The following is an 11,019-nucleotide window of genomic DNA, read 5'->3' on the forward strand; positions in this document are numbered from 1 at the left end:
GCACTGTTTTCTAGAGACGCGGGGAACGCTGGCGCAGGTAGCGTGGCCGAGCGGTCTAAGGCGCTGGTTTAAGGCACCAGTCTCTTCGGAGGCGTGGGTTCGAATCCCACCGCTGCCAATTTTTACTTCTCGTTTTTGTGCCATTGCGCTGTGTTCTCGTGGGGTAGAACGCAGCTCCTGCGGCGGCCGCGTCGCGTAGGTAGCGTGGCCGAGCGGTCTAAGGCGCTGGTTTCAGGCACCAGTCTCTTCGGAGGCGTGGGTTCGAATCCCACCGCTGCCAACGTTTTCTGTCTCGAAAACAGGAGCACTGATTTCCCGCGAAGGAAATAGCGCAGCAAAGCGTGAGCGTCGCTCTCTTAAACTGTCGTAGCACAGTGCGCGGTGTAACAACAGGATTCACCGGCGCAGTTTGGTCTCATGATTGCTGGCGTTCGTCTCCACGAGATACGTCCAGAGCATGCCGTTCTACGAAGTGGAAGCGTTAATTTTTGCAGTTGTCGTCAAGTAGCGGGTGGACGCTCACCGTGTTTGTTGGAGGAGTGCGTGTGTCGTTATCCGGTGTCGTCTAGTGGCTAGGATACCTGGCTCTCACCCAGGAGGCCCGGGTTCGATTCCCGGTACCGGAAATCCACCATTTTGTTGCTCCTCTTAGGCGACTTGTCCCGACTTTGCTCGACTGACGCTACGCTGACGCTTGCAGAAAAGCACGTTAAGTATGAATGACGGCCACAAGTGACGGCGAGAGAGATGCGACACCTGTCCACCTGTGGTCAACAGACTTGGAGGACTGCAAGACACTGCCAGGGAGGTGAATGCAGCTAACCACTCTGGTTAGTGTCCTAACAGCGCAGGCACGTTTCGTTTGCCCGTATACATATAATGGAGATCGCGTCTGACGCAGTGGGCTGAGCTTTGCTGTGTACCGGGCGGGTGCAGTCGCGAGAACTGCTTCCCCGGGCGCCTCCGCGGCAGTGATCGTCTAGTGGTTAGGACATTGCGTTGTGGCCGCAAAAACCCAGGTTCGAATCCTGGTCACGGCAATTTTGAAGGTTTTGCCTTGCTGTTGCTGCAATCATGATCGTCACCCAGTGTTTGAAATCACAATGCTCTCATCACTTTACACTCATGTTCCGCACGCCGCAGGTTGCACTACCGTTTCATTATCAGCAACAAGAAATTCGGCCGCCCCAGGGCGTGGGTAGCTGCCTGAGAGGTTAAATCTATAGTCGAAAGGGGCAGTTGTTTGAGGTGCGATGCATGAGCAGCGAGTCGCAGCACAACAGGAAACTGTGTCGTGCACTGTTTTCTAGAGACGCGGGGAACGCTGGCGCAGGTAGCGTGGCCGAGCGGTCTAAGGCGCTGGTTTAAGGCACCAGTCTCTTCGGAGGCGTGGGTTCGAATCCCACCGCTGCCAATTTTTACTTCTCGTTTTTGTGCCATTGCGCTGTGTTCTCGTGGGGTAGAACGCAGCTCCTGCGGCGGCCGCGTCGCGTAGGTAGCGTGGCCGAGCGGTCTAAGGCGCTGGTTTCAGGCACCAGTCTCTTCGGAGGCGTGGGTTCGAATCCCACCGCTGCCAACGTTTTCTGTCTCGAAAACAGGAGCACTGATTTCCCGCGAAGGAAATAGCGCAGCAAAGCGTGAGCGTCGCTCTCTTAAACTGTCGTAGCACAGTGCGCGGTGTAACAACAGGATTCACCGGCGCAGTTTGGTCTCATGATTGCTGGCGTTCGTCTCCACGAGATACGTCCAGAGCATGCCGTTCTACGAAGTGGAAGCGTTAATTTTTGCAGTTGTCGTCAAGTAGCGGGTGGACGCTCACCGTGTTTGTTGGAGGAGTGCGTGTGTCGTTATCCGGTGTCGTCTAGTGGCTAGGATACCTGGCTCTCACCCAGGAGGCCCGGGTTCGATTCCCGGTACCGGAAATCCACCATTTTGTTGCTCCTCTTAGGCGACTTGTCCCGACTTTGCTCGACTGACGCTACGCTGACGCTTGCAGAAAAGCACGTTAAGTATGAATGACGGCCACAAGTGACGGCGAGAGAGATGCGACACCTGTCCACCTGTGGTCAACAGACTTGGAGGACTGCAAGACACTGCCAGGGAGATGAATGCAGCTACCCACTCTGGTTAGTGTCCTAACAGCGCAGGCACGTTTCGTTTGCCCGTATACATATAATGGAGATCGCGTCTGACGCAGTGGGCTGAGCTTTGCTGTGTACCGGGCGGGTGCAGTCGCGAGAACTGCTTCCCCGGGCGCCTCCGCGGCAGTGATCGTCTAGTGGTTAGGACATTGCGTTGTGGCCGCAAAAACCCAGGTTCGAATCCTGGTCACGGCAATTTTGAAGGTTTTGCCTTGCTGTTGCTGCAATCATGATCGTCACCCAGTGTTTGAAATCACAATGCTCTCATCACTTTACACTCATGTTCCGCACGCCGCAGGTTGCACTACCGTTTCATTATCAGCAACAAGAAATTCGGCCGCCCCAGGGCGTGGGTAGCTGCCTGAGAGGTTAAATCTATAGTCGAAAGGGGCAGTTGTTTGAGGTGCGATGCATGAGCAGCGAGTCGCAGCACAACAGGAAACTGTGTCGTGCACTGTTTTCTAGAGACGCGGGGAACGCTGGCGCAGGTAGCGTGGCCGAGCGGTCTAAGGCGCTGGTTTAAGGCACCAGTCTCTTCGGAGGCGTGGGTTCGAATCCCACCGCTGCCAATTTTTACTTCTCGTTTTTGTGCCATTGCGCTGTGTTCTCGTGGGGTAGAACGCAGCTCCTGCGGCGGCCGCGTCGCGTAGGTAGCGTGGCCGAGCGGTCTAAGGCGCTGGTTTCAGGCACCAGTCTCTTCGGAGGCGTGGGTTCGAATCCCACCGCTGCCAACGTTTTCTGTCTCGAAAACAGGAGCACTGATTTCCCGCGAAGGAAATAGCGCAGCAAAGCGTGAGCGTCGCTCTCTTAAACTGTCGTAGCACAGTGCGCGGTGTAACAACAGGATTCACCGGCGCAGTTTGGTCTCATGATTGCTGGCGTTCGTCTCCACGAGATACGTCCAGAGCATGCCGTTCTACGAAGTGGAAGCGTTAATTTTTGCAGTTGTCGTCAAGTAGCGGGTGGACGCTCACCGTGTTTGTTGGAGGAGTGCGTGTGTCGTTATCCGGTGTCGTCTAGTGGCTAGGATACCTGGCTCTCACCCAGGAGGCCCGGGTTCGATTCCCGGTACCGGAAATCCACCATTTTGTTGCTCCTCTTAGGCGACTTGTCCCGACTTTGCTCGACTGACGCTACGCTGACGCTTGCAGAAAAGCACGTTAAGTATGAATGACGGCCACAAGTGACGGCGAGAGAGATGCGACACCTGTCCACCTGTGGTCAACAGACTTGGAGGACTGCAAGACACTGCCAGGGAGATGAATGCAGCTACCCACTCTGGTTAGTGTCCTAACAGCGCAGGCACGTTTCGTTTGCCCGTATACATATAATGGAGATCGCGTCTGACGCAGTGGGCTGAGCTTTGCTGTGTACCGGGCGGGTGCAGTCGCGAGAACTGCTTCCCCGGGCGCCTCCGCGGCCGTGATCGTCTAGTGGTTAGGACATTGCGTTGTGGCCGCAAAAACCCAGGTTCGAATCCTGGTCACGGCAATTTTGAAGGTTTTGCCTTGCTGTTGCTGCAATCATGATCGTCACCCAGTGTTTGAAATCACAATGCTCTCATCACTTTACACTCATGTTCCGCACGCCGCAGGTTGCACTACCATTTCATTATCAGCAACAAGAAATTCGGCCGCCCCAGGGCGTGGGTAGCTGCCTGAGAGGTTAAATATATAGTCGAAAGGGGCAGTTGTTTGAGGTGCGATGCATGAGCAGCGAGTCGCAGCACAACAGGAAACTGTGTCGTGCACTGTTTTCTAGAGACGCGGGGAACGCTGGCGCAGGTAGCGTGGCCGAGCGGTCTAAGGCGCTGGTTTAAGGCACCAGTCTCTTCGGAGGCGTGGGTTCGAATCCCACCGCTGCCAATTTTTACTTCTCGTTTTTGTGCCATTGCGCTGTGTTCTCGTGGGGTAGAACGCAGCTCCTGCGGCGGCCGCGTCGCGTAGGTAGCGTGGCCGAGCGGTCTAAGGCGCTGGTTTCAGGCACCAGTCTCTTCGGAGGCGTGGGTTCGAATCCCACCGCTGCCAACGTTTTCTGTCTCGAAAACAGGAGCACTGATTTCCCGCGAAGGAAATAGCGCAGCAAAGCGTGAGCGTCGCTCTCTTAAACTGTCGTAGCACAGTGCGCGGTGTAACAACAGGATTCACCGGCGCAGTTTGGTCTCATGATTGCTGGCGTTCGTCTCCACGAGATACGTCCAGAGCATGCCGTTCTACGAAGTGGAAGCGTTAATTTTTGCAGTTGTCGTCAAGTAGCGGGTGGACGCTCACCGTGTTTGTTGGAGGAGTGCGTGTGTCGTTATCCGGTGTCGTCTAGTGGCTAGGATACCTGGCTCTCACCCAGGAGGCCCGGGTTCGATTCCCGGTACCGGAAATCCACCATTTTGTTGCTCCTCTTAGGCGACTTGTCCCGACTTTGCTCGACTGACGCTACGCTGACGCTTGCAGAAAAGCACGTTAAGTATGAATGACGGCCACAAGTGACGGCGAGAGAGATGCGACACCTGTCCACCTGTGGTCAACAGACTTGGAGGACTGCAAGACACTGCCAGGGAGATGAATGCAGCTACCCACTCTGGTTAGTGTCCTAACAGCGCAGGCACGTTTCGTTTGCCCGTATACATATAATGGAGATCGCGTCTGACGCAGTGGGCTGAGCTTTGCTGTGTACCGGGCGGGTGCAGTCGCGAGAACTGCTTCCCCGGGCGCCTCCGCGGCAGTGATCGTCTAGTGGTTAGGACATTGCGTTGTGGCCGCAAAAACCCAGGTTCGAATCCTGGTCACGGCAATTTTGAAGGTTTTGCCTTGCTGTTGCTGCAATCATGATCGTCACCCAGTGTTTGAAATCACAATGCTCTCATCACTTTACACTCATGTTCCGCACGCCGCAGGTTGCACTACCGTTTCATTATCAGCAACAAGAAATTCGGCCGCCCCAGGGCGTGGGTAGCTGCCTGAGAGGTTAAATCTATAGTCGAAAGGGGCAGTTGTTTGAGGTGCGATGCATGAGCAGCGAGTCGCAGCACAACAGGAAACTGTGTCGTGCACTGTTTTCTAGAGACGCGGGGAACGCTGGCGCAGGTAGCGTGGCCGAGCGGTCTAAGGCGCTGGTTTAAGGCACCAGTCTCTTCGGAGGCGTGGGTTCGAATCCCACCGCTGCCAATTTTTACTTCTCGTTTTTGTGCCATTGCGCTGTGTTCTCGTGGGGTAGAACGCAGCTCCTGCGGCGGCCGCGTCGCGTAGGTAGCGTGGCCGAGCGGTCTAAGGCGCTGGTTTCAGGCACCAGTCTCTTCGGAGGCGTGGGTTCGAATCCCACCGCTGCCAACGTTTTCTGTCTCGAAAACAGGAGCACTGATTTCCCGCGAAGGAAATAGCGCAGCAAAGCGTGAGCGTCGCTCTCTTAAACTGTCGTAGCACAGTGCGCGGTGTAACAACAGGATTCACCGGCGCAGTTTGGTCTCATGATTGCTGGCGTTCGTCTCCACGAGATACGTCCAGAGCATGCCGTTCTACGAAGTGGAAGCGTTAATTTTTGCAGTTGTCGTCAAGTAGCGGGTGGACGCTCACCGTGTTTGTTGGAGGAGTGCGTGTGTCGTTATCCGGTGTCGTCTAGTGGCTAGGATACCTGGCTCTCACCCAGGAGGCCCGGGTTCGATTCCCGGTACCGGAAATCCACCATTTTGTTGCTCCTCTTAGGCGACTTGTCCCGACTTTGCTCGACTGACGCTACGCTGACGCTTGCAGAAAAGCACGTTAAGTATGAATGACGGCCACAAGTGACGGCGAGAGAGATGCGACACCTGTCCACCTGTGGTCAACAGACTTGGAGGACTGCAAGACACTGCCAGGGAGGTGAATGCAGCTAACCACTCTGGTTAGTGTCCTAACAGCGCAGGCACGTTTCGTTTGCCCGTATACATATAATGGAGATCGCGTCTGACGCAGTGGGCTGAGCTTTGCTGTGTACCGGGGCGGGTGCAGTCGCGAGAACTGCTTCCCCGGGCGCCTCCGCGGCAGTGATCGTCTAGTGGTTAGGACATTGCGTTGTGGCCGCAAAAACCCAGGTTCGAATCCTGGTCACGGCAATTTTGAAGGTTTTGCCTTGCTGTTGCTGCAATCATGATCGTCACCCAGTGTTTGAAATCACAATGCTCTCATCACTTTACACTCATGTTCCGCACGCCGCAGGTTGCACTACCGTTTCATTATCAGCAACAAGAAATTCGGCCGCCCCAGGGCGTGGGTAGCTGCCTGAGAGGTTAAATCTATAGTCGAAAGGGGCAGTTGTTTGAGGTGCGATGCATGAGCAGCGAGTCGCAGCACAACAGGAAACTGTGTCGTGCACTGTTTTCTAGAGACGCGGGGAACGCTGGCGCAGGTAGCGTGGCCGAGCGGTCTAAGGCGCTGGTTTAAGGCACCAGTCTCTTCGGAGGCGTGGGTTCGAATCCCACCGCTGCCAATTTTTACTTCTCGTTTTTGTGCCATTGCGCTGTGTTCTCGTGGGGTAGAACGCAGCTCCTGCGGCGCCGCGTCGCGTAGGTAGCGTGGCCGAGCGGTCTAAGGCGCTGGTTTCAGGCACCAGTCTCTTCGGAGGCGTGGGTTCGAATCCCCACCGCTGCCAACGTTTTCTGTCTCGAAAACAGGAGCACTGATTTCCCGCGAAGGAAATAGCGCAGCAAAGCGTGAGCGTCGCTCTCTTAAACTGTCGTAGCACAGTGCGCGGTGTAACAACAGGATTCACCGGCGCAGTTTGGTCTCATGATTGCTGGCGTTCGTCTCCACGAGATACGTCCAGAGCATGCCGTTCTACGAAGTGGAAGCGTTAATTTTTGCAGTTGTCGTCAAGTAGCGGGTGGACGCTCACCGTGTTTGTTGGAGGAGTGCGTGTGTCGTTATCCGGTGTCGTCTAGTGGCTAGGATACCTGGCTCTCACCCAGGAGGCCCGGGTTCGATTCCCGGTACCGGAAATCCACCATTTTGTTGCTCCTCTTAGGCGACTTGTCCCGACTTTGCTCGACTGACGCTACGCTGACGCTTGCAGAAAAGCACGTTAAGTATGAATGACGGCCACAAGTGACGGCGAGAGAGATGCGACACCTGTCCACCTGTGGTCAACAGACTTGGAGGACTGCAAGACACTGCCAGGGAGGTGAATGCAGCTAACCACTCTGGTTAGTGTCCTAACAGCGCAGGCACGTTTCGTTTGCCCGTATACATATAATGGAGATCGCGTCTGACGCAGTGGGCTGAGCTTTGCTGTGTACCGGGCGGGTGCAGTCGCGAGAACTGCTTCCCCGGGCGCCTCCGCGGCAGTGATCGTCTAGTGGTTAGGACATTGCGTTGTGGCCGCAAAAACCCAGGTTCGAATCCTGGTCACGGCAATTTTGAAGGTTTTGCCTTGCTGTTGCTGCAATCATGATCGTCACCCAGTGTTTGAAATCACAATGCTCTCATCACTTTACACTCATGTTCCGCACGCCGCAGGTTGCACTACCGTTTCATTATCAGCAACAAGAAATTCGGCCGCCCCAGGGCGTGGGTAGCTGCCTGAGAGGTTAAATCTATAGTCGAAAGGGGCAGTTGTTTGAGGTGCGATGCATGAGCAGCGAGTCGCAGCACAACAGGAAACTGTGTCGTGCACTGTTTTCTAGAGACGCGGGGAACGCTGGCGCAGGTAGCGTGGCCGAGCGGTCTAAGGCGCTGGTTTAAGGCACCAGTCTCTTCGGAGGCGTGGGTTCGAATCCCACCGCTGCCAATTTTTACTTCTCGTTTTTGTGCCATTGCGCTGTGTTCTCGTGGGGTAGAACGCAGCTCCTGCGGCGGCCGCGTCGCGTAGGTAGCGTGGCCGAGCGGTCTAAGGCGCTGGTTTCAGGCACCAGTCTCTTCGGAGGCGTGGGTTCGAATCCCACCGCTGCCAACGTTTTCTGTCTCGAAAACAGGAGCACTGATTTCCCGCGAAGGAAATAGCGCAGCAAAGCGTGAGCGTCGCTCTCTTAAACTGTCGTAGCACAGTGCGCGGTGTAACAACAGGATTCACCGGCGCAGTTTGGTCTCATGATTGCTGGCGTTCGTCTCCACGAGATACGTCCAGAGCATGCCGTTCTACGAAGTGGAAGCGTTAATTTTTGCAGTTGTCGTCAAGTAGCGGGTGGACGCTCACCGTGTTTGTTGGAGGAGTGCGTGTGTCGTTATCCGGTGTCGTCTAGTGGCTAGGATACCTGGCTCTCACCCAGGAGGCCCGGGTTCGATTCCCGTACCGGAAATCCACCATTTTGTTGCTCCTCTTAGGCGACTTGTCCCGACTTTGCTCGACTGACGCTACGCTGACGCTTGCAGAAAAGCACGTCACGTTAAGTATGAATGACGGCCACAAGTGACGGCGAGAGAGATGCGACACCTGTCCACCTGTGGTCAACAGACTTGGAGGACTGCAAGACACTGCCAGGGAGATGAATGCAGCTAACCACTCTGGTTAGTGTCCTAACAGCGCAGGCACGTTTCGTTTGCCCGTATACATATAATGGAGATCGCGTCTGACGCAGTGGGCTGAGCTTTGCTGTGTACCGGGCGGGTGCAGTCGCGAGAACTGCTTCCCCGGGCGCCTCCGCGGCAGTGATCGTCTAGTGGTTAGGACATTGCGTTGTGGCCGCAAAAAACCCAGGTTCGAATCCTGGTCACGGCAATTTTGAAGGTTTTGCCTTGCTGTTGCTGCAATCATGATCGTCACCCAGTGTTTGAAATCACAATGCTCTCATCACTTTACACTCATGTTCCGCACGCCGCAGGTTGCACTACCGTTTCATTATCAGCAACAAGAAATTCGGCCGCCCCAGGGCGTGGGTAGCTGCCTGAGAGGTTAAATCTATAGTCGAAAGGGGCAGTTGTTTGAGGTGCGATGCATGAGCAGCGAGTCGCAGCACAACAGGAAACTGTGTCGTGCACTGTTTTCTAGAGACGCGGGGAACGCTGGCGCAGGTAGCGTGGCCGAGCGGTCTAAGGCGCTGGTTTAAGGCACCAGTCTCTTCGGAGGCGTGGGTTCGAATCCCACCGCTGCCAATTTTTACTTCTCGTTTTTGTGCCATTGCGCTGTGTTCTCGTGGGGTAGAACGCAGCTCCTGCGGCGGCCGCGTCGCGTAGGTAGCGTGGCCGAGCGGTCTAAGGCGCTGGTTTCAGGCACCAGTCTCTTCGGAGGCGTGGGTTCGAATCCCACCGCTGCCAACGTTTTCTGTCTCGAAAACAGGAGCACTGATTTCCCGCGAAGGAAATAGCGCAGCAAAGCGTGAGCGTCGCTCTCTTAAACTGTCGTAGCACAGTGCGCGGTGTAACAACAGGATTCACCGGCGCAGTTTGGTCTCATGATTGCTGGCGTTCGTCTCCACGAGATACGTCCAGAGCATGCCGTTCTACGAAGTGGAAGCGTTAATTTTTGCAGTTGTCGTCAAGTAGCGGGTGGACGCTCACCGTGTTTGTTGGAGGAGTGCGTGTGTCGTTATCCGGTGTCGTCTAGTGGCTAGGATACCTGGCTCTCACCCAGGAGGCCCGGGTTCGATTCCCGGTACCGGAAATCCACCATTTTGTTGCTCCTCTTAGGCGACTTGTCCCGACTTTGCTCGACTGACGCTACGCTGACGCTTGCAGAAAAGCACGTTAAGTATGAATGACGGCCACAAGTGACGGCGAGAGAGATGCGACACCTGTCCACCTGTGGTCAACAGACTTGGAGGACTGCAAGACACTGCCAGGGAGATGAATGCAGCTACCCACTCTGGTTAGTGTCCTAACAGCGCAGGCACGTTTCGTTTGCCCGTATACATATAATGGAGATCGCGTCTGACGCAGTGGGCTGAGCTTTGCTGTGTACCGGGCGGGTGCAGTCGCGAGAACTGCTTCCCCGGGCGCCTCCGCGGCAGTGATCGTCTAGTGGTTAGGACATTGCGTTGTGGCCGCAAAAACCCAGGTTCGAATCCTGGTCACGGCAATTTTGAAGGTTTTGCCTTGCTGTTGCTGCAATCATGATCGTCACCCAGTGTTTGAAATCACAATGCTCTCATCACTTTACACTCATGTTCCGCACGCCGCAGGTTGCACTACCGTTTCATTATCAGCAACAAGAAATTCGGCCGCCCCAGGGCGTGGGTAGCTGCCTGAGAGGTTAAATCTATAGTCGAAAGGGGCAGTTGTTTGAGGTGCGATGCATGAGCAGCGAGTCGCAGCACAACAGGAAACTGTGTCGTGCACTGTTTTCTAGAGACGCGGGGAACGCTGGCGCAGGTAGCGTGGCCGAGCGGTCTAAGGCGCTGGTTTAAGGCACCAGTCTCTTCGGAGGCGTGGGTTCGAATCCCACCGCTGCCAATTTTTACTTCTCGTTTTTGTGCCATTGCGCTGTGTTCTCGTGGGGTAGAACGCAGCTCCTGCGGCGGCCGCGTCGCGTAGGTAGCGTGGCCGAGCGGTCTAAGGCGCTGGTTTCAGGCACCAGTCTCTTCGGAGGCGTGGGTTCGAATCCCACCGCTGCCAACGTTTTCTGTCTCGAAAACAGGAGCACTGATTTCCCGCGAAGGAAATAGCGCAGCAAAGCGTGAGCGTCGCTCTCTTAAACTGTCGTAGCACAGTGCGCGGTGTAACAACAGGATTCACCGGCGCAGTTTGGTCTCATGATTGCTGGCGTTCGTCTCCACGAGATACGTCCAGAGCATGCCGTTCTACGAAGTGGAAGCGTTAATTTTTGCAGTTGTCGTCAAGTAGCGGGTGGACGCTCACCGTGTTTGTTGGAGGAGTGCGTGTGTCGTTATCCGGTGTCGTCTAGTGGCTAGGATACCTGGCTCTCACCCAGGAGGCCCGGGTTCGATTCCCGGTACCGGAAATCCACCATTTTGTTGCTC

The 11,019-nt window shown here is 55.5% G+C and overlaps 34 non-coding genes across 34 annotated transcripts; all 34 read left to right on the forward strand.

Moving 5' to 3' along the window:
• The first annotated feature begins 36 nt into the window (after positions 1-36).
• Positions 37-118, forward strand: Trnal-aag (transfer RNA leucine (anticodon AAG)). The gene has a single exon. It is a non-coding gene; the product is annotated as a tRNA-Leu (tRNA).
• Positions 119-198: 80 nt separating this feature from the next.
• On the forward strand, positions 199-280 carry Trnal-cag (transfer RNA leucine (anticodon CAG)). Its single transcript has one exon. It is a non-coding gene; the product is annotated as a tRNA-Leu (tRNA).
• Positions 281-554: 274 nt separating this feature from the next.
• Positions 555-626, forward strand: Trnae-cuc (transfer RNA glutamic acid (anticodon CUC)). Its single transcript has one exon. It is a non-coding gene; the product is annotated as a tRNA-Glu (tRNA).
• Positions 627-968: 342 nt separating this feature from the next.
• Trnah-gug (transfer RNA histidin (anticodon GUG)) lies at positions 969-1,040 on the forward strand. Its single transcript has one exon. It is a non-coding gene; the product is annotated as a tRNA-His (tRNA).
• A 292-nt stretch (positions 1,041-1,332) lies between these two features.
• Trnal-aag (transfer RNA leucine (anticodon AAG)) lies at positions 1,333-1,414 on the forward strand. Its single transcript has one exon. It is a non-coding gene; the product is annotated as a tRNA-Leu (tRNA).
• An 80-nt stretch (positions 1,415-1,494) lies between these two features.
• On the forward strand, positions 1,495-1,576 carry Trnal-cag (transfer RNA leucine (anticodon CAG)). The gene has a single exon. It is a non-coding gene; the product is annotated as a tRNA-Leu (tRNA).
• Positions 1,577-1,850: 274 nt separating this feature from the next.
• Positions 1,851-1,922, forward strand: Trnae-cuc (transfer RNA glutamic acid (anticodon CUC)). Its single transcript has one exon. It is a non-coding gene; the product is annotated as a tRNA-Glu (tRNA).
• Positions 1,923-2,264: 342 nt separating this feature from the next.
• Positions 2,265-2,336, forward strand: Trnah-gug (transfer RNA histidin (anticodon GUG)). The gene has a single exon. It is a non-coding gene; the product is annotated as a tRNA-His (tRNA).
• Positions 2,337-2,628: 292 nt separating this feature from the next.
• Trnal-aag (transfer RNA leucine (anticodon AAG)) lies at positions 2,629-2,710 on the forward strand. Its single transcript has one exon. It is a non-coding gene; the product is annotated as a tRNA-Leu (tRNA).
• An 80-nt stretch (positions 2,711-2,790) lies between these two features.
• On the forward strand, positions 2,791-2,872 carry Trnal-cag (transfer RNA leucine (anticodon CAG)). The gene has a single exon. It is a non-coding gene; the product is annotated as a tRNA-Leu (tRNA).
• A 274-nt stretch (positions 2,873-3,146) lies between these two features.
• Trnae-cuc (transfer RNA glutamic acid (anticodon CUC)) lies at positions 3,147-3,218 on the forward strand. The gene has a single exon. It is a non-coding gene; the product is annotated as a tRNA-Glu (tRNA).
• Positions 3,219-3,560: 342 nt separating this feature from the next.
• On the forward strand, positions 3,561-3,632 carry Trnah-gug (transfer RNA histidin (anticodon GUG)). Its single transcript has one exon. It is a non-coding gene; the product is annotated as a tRNA-His (tRNA).
• A 292-nt stretch (positions 3,633-3,924) lies between these two features.
• Trnal-aag (transfer RNA leucine (anticodon AAG)) lies at positions 3,925-4,006 on the forward strand. The gene has a single exon. It is a non-coding gene; the product is annotated as a tRNA-Leu (tRNA).
• Positions 4,007-4,086: 80 nt separating this feature from the next.
• On the forward strand, positions 4,087-4,168 carry Trnal-cag (transfer RNA leucine (anticodon CAG)). Its single transcript has one exon. It is a non-coding gene; the product is annotated as a tRNA-Leu (tRNA).
• A 274-nt stretch (positions 4,169-4,442) lies between these two features.
• Trnae-cuc (transfer RNA glutamic acid (anticodon CUC)) lies at positions 4,443-4,514 on the forward strand. The gene has a single exon. It is a non-coding gene; the product is annotated as a tRNA-Glu (tRNA).
• Positions 4,515-4,856: 342 nt separating this feature from the next.
• Positions 4,857-4,928, forward strand: Trnah-gug (transfer RNA histidin (anticodon GUG)). The gene has a single exon. It is a non-coding gene; the product is annotated as a tRNA-His (tRNA).
• Positions 4,929-5,220: 292 nt separating this feature from the next.
• Trnal-aag (transfer RNA leucine (anticodon AAG)) lies at positions 5,221-5,302 on the forward strand. The gene has a single exon. It is a non-coding gene; the product is annotated as a tRNA-Leu (tRNA).
• An 80-nt stretch (positions 5,303-5,382) lies between these two features.
• Positions 5,383-5,464, forward strand: Trnal-cag (transfer RNA leucine (anticodon CAG)). The gene has a single exon. It is a non-coding gene; the product is annotated as a tRNA-Leu (tRNA).
• A 274-nt stretch (positions 5,465-5,738) lies between these two features.
• On the forward strand, positions 5,739-5,810 carry Trnae-cuc (transfer RNA glutamic acid (anticodon CUC)). Its single transcript has one exon. It is a non-coding gene; the product is annotated as a tRNA-Glu (tRNA).
• Positions 5,811-6,153: 343 nt separating this feature from the next.
• On the forward strand, positions 6,154-6,225 carry Trnah-gug (transfer RNA histidin (anticodon GUG)). The gene has a single exon. It is a non-coding gene; the product is annotated as a tRNA-His (tRNA).
• A 292-nt stretch (positions 6,226-6,517) lies between these two features.
• Trnal-aag (transfer RNA leucine (anticodon AAG)) lies at positions 6,518-6,599 on the forward strand. The gene has a single exon. It is a non-coding gene; the product is annotated as a tRNA-Leu (tRNA).
• Positions 6,600-6,678: 79 nt separating this feature from the next.
• Positions 6,679-6,761, forward strand: Trnal-cag (transfer RNA leucine (anticodon CAG)). Its single transcript has one exon. It is a non-coding gene; the product is annotated as a tRNA-Leu (tRNA).
• Positions 6,762-7,035: 274 nt separating this feature from the next.
• Positions 7,036-7,107, forward strand: Trnae-cuc (transfer RNA glutamic acid (anticodon CUC)). Its single transcript has one exon. It is a non-coding gene; the product is annotated as a tRNA-Glu (tRNA).
• Positions 7,108-7,449: 342 nt separating this feature from the next.
• Positions 7,450-7,521, forward strand: Trnah-gug (transfer RNA histidin (anticodon GUG)). The gene has a single exon. It is a non-coding gene; the product is annotated as a tRNA-His (tRNA).
• A 292-nt stretch (positions 7,522-7,813) lies between these two features.
• Trnal-aag (transfer RNA leucine (anticodon AAG)) lies at positions 7,814-7,895 on the forward strand. Its single transcript has one exon. It is a non-coding gene; the product is annotated as a tRNA-Leu (tRNA).
• Positions 7,896-7,975: 80 nt separating this feature from the next.
• Trnal-cag (transfer RNA leucine (anticodon CAG)) lies at positions 7,976-8,057 on the forward strand. Its single transcript has one exon. It is a non-coding gene; the product is annotated as a tRNA-Leu (tRNA).
• Positions 8,058-8,749: 692 nt separating this feature from the next.
• Positions 8,750-8,822, forward strand: Trnah-gug (transfer RNA histidin (anticodon GUG)). The gene has a single exon. It is a non-coding gene; the product is annotated as a tRNA-His (tRNA).
• Positions 8,823-9,114: 292 nt separating this feature from the next.
• Positions 9,115-9,196, forward strand: Trnal-aag (transfer RNA leucine (anticodon AAG)). The gene has a single exon. It is a non-coding gene; the product is annotated as a tRNA-Leu (tRNA).
• Positions 9,197-9,276: 80 nt separating this feature from the next.
• On the forward strand, positions 9,277-9,358 carry Trnal-cag (transfer RNA leucine (anticodon CAG)). The gene has a single exon. It is a non-coding gene; the product is annotated as a tRNA-Leu (tRNA).
• A 274-nt stretch (positions 9,359-9,632) lies between these two features.
• On the forward strand, positions 9,633-9,704 carry Trnae-cuc (transfer RNA glutamic acid (anticodon CUC)). Its single transcript has one exon. It is a non-coding gene; the product is annotated as a tRNA-Glu (tRNA).
• Positions 9,705-10,046: 342 nt separating this feature from the next.
• On the forward strand, positions 10,047-10,118 carry Trnah-gug (transfer RNA histidin (anticodon GUG)). Its single transcript has one exon. It is a non-coding gene; the product is annotated as a tRNA-His (tRNA).
• Positions 10,119-10,410: 292 nt separating this feature from the next.
• Trnal-aag (transfer RNA leucine (anticodon AAG)) lies at positions 10,411-10,492 on the forward strand. The gene has a single exon. It is a non-coding gene; the product is annotated as a tRNA-Leu (tRNA).
• Positions 10,493-10,572: 80 nt separating this feature from the next.
• On the forward strand, positions 10,573-10,654 carry Trnal-cag (transfer RNA leucine (anticodon CAG)). Its single transcript has one exon. It is a non-coding gene; the product is annotated as a tRNA-Leu (tRNA).
• Positions 10,655-10,928: 274 nt separating this feature from the next.
• On the forward strand, positions 10,929-11,000 carry Trnae-cuc (transfer RNA glutamic acid (anticodon CUC)). Its single transcript has one exon. It is a non-coding gene; the product is annotated as a tRNA-Glu (tRNA).
• The last annotated feature ends 19 nt before the right edge of the window (positions 11,001-11,019 follow it).

The sequence above is a fragment of the Schistocerca nitens genome, unplaced genomic scaffold, assembly GCF_023898315.1.
Source record: "Schistocerca nitens isolate TAMUIC-IGC-003100 unplaced genomic scaffold, iqSchNite1.1 HiC_scaffold_285, whole genome shotgun sequence".
NCBI lineage: Eukaryota > Metazoa > Arthropoda > Insecta > Orthoptera > Acrididae > Schistocerca > Schistocerca nitens.